The sequence below is a fragment of the Equus caballus genome, chromosome 18 (assembly GCF_041296265.1).
Source record: "Equus caballus isolate H_3958 breed thoroughbred chromosome 18, TB-T2T, whole genome shotgun sequence".
In the NCBI taxonomy this organism is placed as follows: Eukaryota; Metazoa; Chordata; class Mammalia; order Perissodactyla; family Equidae; genus Equus; species Equus caballus.
The window spans coordinates 1,386,484-1,395,913 of record NC_091701.1 but is presented as its reverse complement, the minus strand read 5'-3'; the positions used below and the strand labels follow the sequence as shown (position 1 = coordinate 1,395,913).

Genomic DNA, 9,430 nt, shown 5'->3' with positions numbered 1-9,430 from the left:
ATGAAGTGAAGGCTCCTTCTGGGCTTACTGAAGAGGTGGTTGGTTTTTCACTCTGTTGGACTTCATAAATCCTCCTGGGGTCTTCATACAGCCTCTAGGTATATGAATCGCTCCCCAGCTGGGAGGATGCCATATGACTGCTGTGAATGTAGGCGTCAGAGTGAACAGAGGCAGGGGCTTCATCCAGAAAGAGCACAGGTCCCACAGCCAGATACCTGGGTTGCAACCTGGATATGCTCACCACCAGCTAGTGGACAGAAGGCAGCATCAACGGATGCTAAATATGACGGAAATTTCGACGAGAATCAGGATATTTACATGGCCTTAAAGTGGTCTCTATAGATTGCTTATTATATTATTTACAAGGAAAAAAGTGTTACGATAGAATGGAGACATGGGACAACACCTTGACCAGGTAATTAAATCTAATAGTGCCATTGAGGAACAGATAGATTTCATATGCCTCTAGATGTGATGCTCCAAGAAGGACATAACATCACTTTTCCAGCATTCTGGCCTAAAATGCATAACCCAAATATAGCCATAAGGAAAGATTAGGCAAACCCAAAATAAGGAATCTTCTATTTAAAAAAGCAGGGTTCAAAAATAGAACCAATAGAAGATATATAGAGAGAGATTTATTTTGAGGAATTGGGTCATGTGATTACAGAGGCTTAGTCCCACAATCTACCGTCTGCAAACTGTTCCAGATAAAAGGAAACTAAAAAACACCACAACTTAATGAAATAACTGATCCTAGCCTGGATCCCATATTAGAGCAAGGAAAATGCTATAAAGAACATTGTTTGGAAAATTGACAAAAGTGGAATATGATTTTGATTAGATTAGATTAGACAAAATTACAGTATATGAGGATAAAGGATTCTAATAGATTGGAAAAAGTTAAATTTAATGAAGCTGATAATTGTACTGAAGAGTATATAAGAATGCCTTTTGTTAGGAAATATATACCTAAGTATTAGAAATAACTAGATGCCTTAGAGAAAGTAAAACAGAAAGCAAATGGAGAAAAAGGTTAACAATAGGTGAATCTTGATAAAGAGTATATGGATATCCTATGTTCTAGTCTGATTTTTACAACTTTTCTGTAAGTTTGAAAGTATTTCCAAATAAGTTTTTTAAGTGGCTCTGGTGATAATAAGGATGCTTATGAAAAATATACACATGAAAAGCTTGCATAAAATTGCTTCATGAAATGTGAGTGAGGATAGAGATGGTAACATAGGTCATTCTGACTTCAGTCTCCCTCACAAGAAGACCTACTAGCAACTACCCATAGACAAGACACCATTGTGAAATTCCCAGAACCCAGGGGTGAGGCTGAAGCACCCCCGTGGACCACAGAGACCAAGAAGGATTGCATTAGAAGGGTAAGAGGAGTGATTTCACATTGACCACACCAGCCCTCCCACACTGAGCACCACACTATGAGGTTTCCCCAAATAAGGCAACTGCTTAAGCTATAGCCAATCAAATAATTTCCAGCAGAGATGTCATCATCTTGGCACTGTGAGAGTCTCTTCCTTTGAACAGCGAGTAAAACATCCATAACCCAACAAAGGCTACACTGTACAACACATCAGGACACTGGAGAGATCCCCACGTTGGTACATACAACAGTGGGTGGACTGGAGCACATAGAGGAGGCTGAACAGGAGAAGAGCAGAGGCAGAGCCCAGGATCCTGGGTCCCCAGCTGTGGTGGCTAAGCCAGCCACCCCCCCAGCACCAGAGAACTTGATGAGGAGAAGAAGAGCTGCATGTGGGACTCCAGCAAATCAGCCACAGTAGCACCTGTGGCCACAAGGTAACAGGCAACAGCTAAGATGGTGCCCCTCCAACCTGGCTCCCTCTCCGACTCTCCCCCTCCCCTTACCCCTGCCAGTTAACTCAACGAGCTACAAGAAATACCATTCAGTGAGCCCAGGCAGAAGATCAAAGGACAGAAGGAATGCTTTACCAAAGAGATTGAAACTCTAAAAAGGAACCAACAGAAATTCTGGAGCTGAAGAACTCAATAAGTGAGATGAATGCCTTAAAAAGTTTAGAGCAGATCATATGGAAGAGAGAATTAGCGAGCTCAAGGATAGAAGGCAAGGGAAACAAAGAAAAAAATAAACAAATGAGACTATATCAAACTAAAACTCTTCTGCACTGCAAAGGAAACCATAAACCAAACAAAAATACAAGCTACCAATTGGGAGAAGATATTTGCAAATCATATATCCAATAAGAGATTAATCTCCAAAATATATAAAGAACTCATACAACTCAACACCAAAAAAACAAACAATTGGATTAAAAAATGGGCAGAGGAGGGGCTGGCCCCGTGGCCGAGCGGTTGGGTTCGCGCGCTCCGCTGCAGGCGGCCCAGTGTTTCGTTGGTTCGAATCCTGGGTGTGGACATGACATTGCTCATTGAGTCACGCTGGGGTGGCGTCCCACATGCCACAGCTGGGGGGGCCCACAACGAAGAATATACAGCTATGTACCAGGGGGCTTTGGGGAGAAAAAGGAAAAAATAAAAAAATCTTTAAAAAAAAAAATGGGCAGAGGATCTGAACAGATACTTTTCCAAAGAAATGTACAGATGGCCAAGAGGCACGTGAAAAGATGTTCAACTTCACTAATTATTAGGTAAATGCAAATCAAAACCACAATGAGACATCACTTCACACCCATCAGAATGGTATTATTAAAAACACAAGAAATAAGTGTTGGAGAAGATATGGAGAAAAGGGAAACTCAATCACTGCTGATGGGAATGTAAATTGGTGCAGCCACCATGGAAAACAGTATGGAAATTCCTCAAAAAGTTAAGAATAGAGCTACCATATGATCCAGCCATCCCATGACTGGGTATTTATCCAAAGAACATGAAATCAATAATTCAAAAAGATAGATGCACCCCTATGTTCATTGTGACATTATTCACAGTAGCAAAGACTTGGAAACAACCTAAGTGCCCATCAGTGGATGAATGGATACAGAAGATGTGTTACATATACATAATGGAATACTACACAGCCATTAAAAAATATGAAATCGTGCCATTTGCAACAACATGGATGGATCTTAGGGTATTATGCTAAGCGAAATAAGTTAGAGAAAGCTAAATACCGTATGATTTCACTCATACGCGGAAGACAAACAAACACATATATAAAGAGAATAGATTGGTGGTTACCAGAGGGGAAGGGGCGAGGGGAGGGTAAAGGGGACATTTATATGGTGACAGATGGCAACTAGACTTTTGGTGGTGAACACAATGTAGTCTACACAGAAGTTGAAATATAATGATATACACCTGAAATTTATATGTTATAAACCAATGTTACCTCAATAAAAAATAAAATTAAATTAGAAGCAACTGATTTTTTTTTTAAATGGGCAAAAGAGTTGAACAGACATTTCTCCAAAGAGAACATAGAAATGACCAAGGAGTACATGAAAAGACATTCAAGTTCATTGGTCACTAGGGAAAGCAAATCAAAATGACGGTGAAGTACCGCTTCAGACTCTCTAGGGTGGCTGGAATCAAAATGGACAATAACAAGTACTGGTGAGGACGTGGAGAAATTGGAACCCTTGTACACTGCTCATGGGACGGTAAAACGATTCAGCCACTGTGGAAAACAGTTAGGTAGTTTATCAAAAAGTTAAATAAAATTACCACAGGACCCACTAATTCCACTCCTCTGTATACCCAAAAGAAGTAAAAACAGGTACTCATACACGTACACACGTGTTCTCAGCAGCACTGCTCACGACATCCAAAAGGGAGAGACTGCCCAAATGTCCATCAATGGATGAATGGATAAGCACATTGCAGTATGTACAGGCAATGGAATGTTATTGAACCACAAAAAGGCTTGATGTGCTGATACACGCCATGACACGAACAAACCTCAAAACATTGTGCAGCTGAGTCAGCCATTCATTCATCCACAGGCCATATCCAGAATAGTGAGTCATAGTGACAGAACACACAGTGCTTGCCAGGGGCTGGGGAGGGAGGAATGGAGAGCAACGGCTGAACGAGACAGGGTTTCCTTTTGGGGTGATGGAAATATTTGGGAACTAGATAGAGGTAGTGGTTGCACAACCTCATGCAAGTACTAAATGTCACTGAGTGTCACTTTAGAAAGGGTTCGCTTTAAAAGTCACTTTAAAAAAAGTGTCATTTTTAAAAAATGTCACTTTAAAAGGGCTAATTTTCTGTTATGTGAATTTTACCTCAATTTTTTTAAATGTTTTAAAAGAAGGCAACAGGACTCAGTCAGGCTGACTCCCAGTGTCATTGCTGCAGGTCTTGTGTTCAGGTACCCTGAACTTCTCGCTTAGTCCCACTAAAAAGCAGAGGGGAGAGTTCCTGCGCTAGGCGTTTTACAGGAGTCTTACAAAGCCAGAAGAAACGCTGTGGCTAACAAAGGTGAAAGCACTTGGGGCTGTCAAGACCTGCAAGTATAGGTTGCTGGTGATTCCTGTGGGGCCAGGCCCTGTGCTTTTTGTGCATTTGTCATTTCAGTCCCTGAGCAGCAGTTGCAGAAGAGGAAACTGGGAATCAGCGAGGTGGAAGGACCTGCCCCGTGGTCCAGGATTGGAGCTCAGACCCCTAACTCCAGAGACACACCAAACCCTTAGACTCTCGTGAACTCTCAGCTTTCACAGTTGCCTGTTTTAGCAGCAATCTTGTGCAAATGGCAGTAATTACCTAAGCTTTTCTAAATAACTGTCTTTTGTCAGCCTCACTGCATCACTTGTTTTGTGTCCTTAGTTCAAATGCCACTCGTGGTCAAGACTGTTCTTTTCAAGAGAAGCTCAGGTGCTGGAAAGAACAAGAATTATACCCAGCAGCTGCTTCATTATGACAGATTATAGTTTACCCTGAAGAAAAGCCTCCATGTGAGCTGGAAATCTTGCAGGCCCAGATCAGTGCCCTCCACCATCACTCCCACCTCCTCCGACCAACCAACGAACCACAGGGGCTGGGGTTCACAGAAACCATGAGCACATGGGAAGAGGAAGTTGGTGGGGAAGGTGAAAAGCCAGGGAGCCCCAGGTGGCCACTGTGTCTCTCTGTGAGCCACAGGAATAAGAGTAACAGTGGGTGTTTGTTGTGAGCCTGTATGTTGCAGGCATGGTCCTTATGATAAATTACTTATCCTCCCAACCATGAGCAGTGGGGGCTGGTGTCTACCATATGTCGAATATAATCACTGGGGCTCTGGTGATAAGATCCGTTCTTCTGGCAAACAGGGACTGGGATGGGCCCTGGCAGGGAGCTGGGCAGACAGAGCAATAGTCCCAGCTTCGTGCCTCAAGCAGCTAAGTCTTGTGGGATTATGGGGGAATATATGTTGCCATGACAAGCATCAGCAAGGGTGAGGAGGGGGGGACCTGGGCAGGACTGGCCATGCAGAAAACAGGGTGGGGTGGGTCAGGGGAACTGGGCGTAGGGTCCCAGGTGGAGAAAGATGTATGAGGGAGGCAAAGGCAGGAGAGAGCCTGCCAGAGGTCCCACAGGGTAGCAGGGAAACACAAGCCCACCGCTTGCTGGGCTATGCCACCTGGAGATCAGGTTCCAGACCGCCAGTCACCCACCAGTTGGCCCTCCTTCCCTGGGTTCAGAAACATGTTGGGCGTGTGTGAGCTGGGAGGCAGGAGGGTGCCTTGCATGAAGATACTTCCCGAGGGGAACAAGCAGGCACTCCACCTAGGGACTTATGCGACCTCCCCTCCTCCTGGACCCCAGACACTTCTCTGTCCCTGGGGTTCTGGGCCCTGCCCAGTGACATCTTAAGAGGTTCTCAGCATCCAGCAAGTCTCTATGTCTCTCTGAACCTAAATGTTCTCGTCTGACCAATGGAGACTCCTCCAGCCAGGGCTGTGGGTTAAATGAAGCAGACTTGATGGTAGGCGTGTGGGTGACTCCTCCTCTACACTGAGCATGGTCTCGATGCCTGCCAGCTCTTAACTCATCTGTCTAATCCTCATGACCCCCTTGGGAAGCAGCAACTGTTATTAGACATTTGACAGGTGGGGAGCTGAAGGCACAAGGAGGTTATGCAGCCTGTCTGAGGTCACAGACTAGTAGGTGGTGGCGCTGGAATTCCAACTCCAGTTGCTGGCTCCAGTGTACTTGGGCTGGCCCTGAGTAAGGGCCCACATCCACCTCTCCCTCCTGATCTCCCTCAGCAGGTCCCCCACATCTTCTGTTGAGGCCATAGATATCCTGAGGAGCGAGGCAGAGGACACTGGAGGCAGAGATACCACTGAAGATTCCAGGCAAAAGGTGGCTACAGGCAAGACATGTCGGTGGACAGCAGAAAGCACCGAGGCTAACGAGGGAGGTGCTGCCAGTCTCCTGAAAAGGCAACTAAAGGTAGAGGAAAGACACAGCTTGAGTGACATGACCATCAACTCCATCTTCTCCTCATGAAATGCCTTCAGAATGAGCCAGGTCTTCTTTAGCCCAGAGAACCAGGAAGTAGAAGTGCGGCGTCCAGGTCTGAAGGGAGGGGAGCGAGTTTTGCTGTATTGGATGCCACGTCTTTTTGGTTCACGTGCTTTCAATTAGTCTCTCTGATCTTATGGAACACTCTTTATACATACAATTCATGTCGTCAAAAATCAATGTGCCTGGAGTGACCGAGGCGGCGGCGAGTGGATCCCAGCGGCTTAGAAAAATCCTGCAAAAATGTCTCTGTACCCATCTCTTGAAGACCTGAAGGTAGACAAAGTAATTCAGGCTCAACTGCCTATTCTGCAAACCCTGCCAACCCAGCAGTTTTGTCTGAAGCTTCTGCTCCTCCCATCTCTCAAGATGGAAATCTCTATCCTAAGCTGTATCCAGAGCTCTCTCAGTACATGGGCCTGAGTTTAAATGATGAAGAAATACGTGCAAATATGGCCATGGTCCCTGGAGCACCAATTCAGGGACAATTGGTAGCAAGACCTTCCAGTAAGAACTATATGATGGCTCCTGTAACTGGCAATGATGTTGGGATTCGTAGAGCAGAAATTAAGCAAGGGATTCGTGAAGTCATCCTGTGTAAGGATCAAGATGGAAAAATTGGGCTCAGGCTTAAAGCAAGAGACAACGGAATATTTGTTCAGCTAGCCCAGGCAAATTCTCCAGCCTCGCTGGTTGGCCTGAGGTTTGGGGACCAAGTACTCCAGATCAACGGGGAAAACTGTGCAGGCTGGAGCTCTGATAAATCGCACAAGGTGCTCAAACAGGATTTTGGAGAGAAGATTACTATGACTATTCGTAACAGGCCCTTCGAGTGAACAATTACCATGCATAAGGATAGTACTGGACATGTTGGTTTTATCTTTAAAAATGGAAAAATAACATCCGTAGTGAAAGATAGTTCTGCAGCCAGAAATGGTCTCCTCACAGAACATAACATCTGTGAGATCAATGGACAGAATGTCATTGGGCTGAAGGACTCTCAAATTGCAGGCATACTGTCAACATCTGAGACTGTGGTTACTATTACAATCATGCCTGCTTTTATCTTTGAACATATTATTAAACGGATGGCACCAAGCATTATGAAAAGCCTGATGGATCACACCATTCCTGAGATTTAAAAGTCATGGCACAACGGAAACTTCGCTGAACTTCTCCAGTTTACTTCTTTGGCAACTTAACTTTATATTATGCACATGAAGCTTTCTAGGAGCCAGAGAGCATATGCTGCATGAGGACCTTTCTGTCTTACATCATGGCTGGGAGTCTTACTGTTTGATCTGATACCTTGTTCAAACTTCAAGATAGTTGTATAGCCTTATCCTGGTTTTACAAATGTGAAACTTCGAAAACATTTACTGACTTTCATAGAATAGTTTCTCTACTGGAAACCTGATGCTTTTACAAGCCGTTATGATTAGGATGACTGATACAGGCTTAGCTTTGTGTTAGAACCAGTTACCTTTATCCTAGAAATCAAGTAGTGCTGTTTAATTACTTTAGTTCTATGGGATATTTGCATTTTTACTGTGTTTACCATAGCACATTTAGAATGATTGCTTTTGATAGTTTTTTTTTCTTTTAGTTCTGTGTGTTTGTGTGTGCGTGTGTGTGTGTGTAAAACACCAAGTAAGTAACACTGGTTTCATTCCATTGTAAGCATTAGACAGTGTATGTAGGTTGCAAGAGATTGTGTAGATTACCATTAAATTTTAACGACGTAGATTGTGTAGATTACCACTAAATTTTAACGACGTTCACTCAATACGCTTACACTGTTGCCTTAACTATGCTAAGAATCTAGAATAAAAGCCAAAATGTATCTACTGCTGCCTTTCTGAAACCCACCATGCAGTTCTCTATTAACTGAAATGTTCAGCAGCCCAGAGCAGTTAACTGGGAGATACTGAGCTATAGCATAGCTGCTTAGCTGCATTTGAGATTTTCTAGTCATTGTGTAATGGAAACTTCTTTCTTCTAAAAGTTACTGGTATCACTTTCTGAGAAATGAATCACTATATATTTAATGTAAAAATTCATATAGGAAATAGGACAAACTTCTGACCCCTTCTTTCATTTTTAGATTAAGTGGGATAATACCTAATTTGGGCATTTTGCTCTTAGCATTATGTAACCTTGCTACTTTGGCATGGTCATAGAATGTTTCCCTGGTAATTTGTTCCATGTCCTGACTCCTCCCTGCAAACAAAATGGCAGTGACACTTCACCTCATTTTTTTCTTCTTTTTGATTTATGTCTATTCTATTTTAATTAAATATGTATAAATAAAGTTAAAAAAAAATCAATGTGCCTGAAAGTATTGAACTCTTTTAAAACAAAGTCAATGTTTCTCAAAATGACTTTAGTCTTCCCAAAGGATAAATGGTCATTTTTCCTTAAAGGTCACTTTATGCCCACTAATAGCATATCAGTCAGATGTAACATATCATCCAAACGGGACACTTTGAGAGTGAACAGAGGCTCTGTTAATGACACGAGGATGACAGACACAAACTGGGGCAACCTGGTCAGATAGACGTGAAAAAGTGCAACACATCACCCAGATGTTTCCCAGACGAAGAGACACTGGCCTCTTGTGGAGTGACATACATTTTCTTGAAGAATAGTTTCAAAGTCATGTCTGTGATTTCAGTGTTCAGGTACCCGCCCTATTAGTGCTAGTTTTTGCCTTTAGGCTGATCTACTACAGTAAGCAGAGGGCAATGAAAACACGACAGGGCACTTTAGACAGCCATTATCCCATGCAGGACACACCCTTTAATTTTGGATTTAGTCATCATTTAGGCAGATCTGTAAGTATGTTCTTAGGATTTAACTATTTAGAGCAGATTTATAAGTATGTTTTTAGAAATAATGGCAAATCATTCTCAAAATAAATGATTTTGTTTGTGTGGAACATTCACTTTACTAG

The 9,430-nt window shown here is 43.1% G+C and overlaps 1 pseudogene; it reads left to right on the top strand.

The window, feature by feature from the left end:
• Nucleotides 1-6,667: 6,667 nt before the first annotated feature.
• Nucleotides 6,668-8,800, top strand: LOC100067416 (syntenin-1 pseudogene; annotated as a pseudogene).
• The last annotated feature ends 630 nt before the right edge of the window (nucleotides 8,801-9,430 follow it).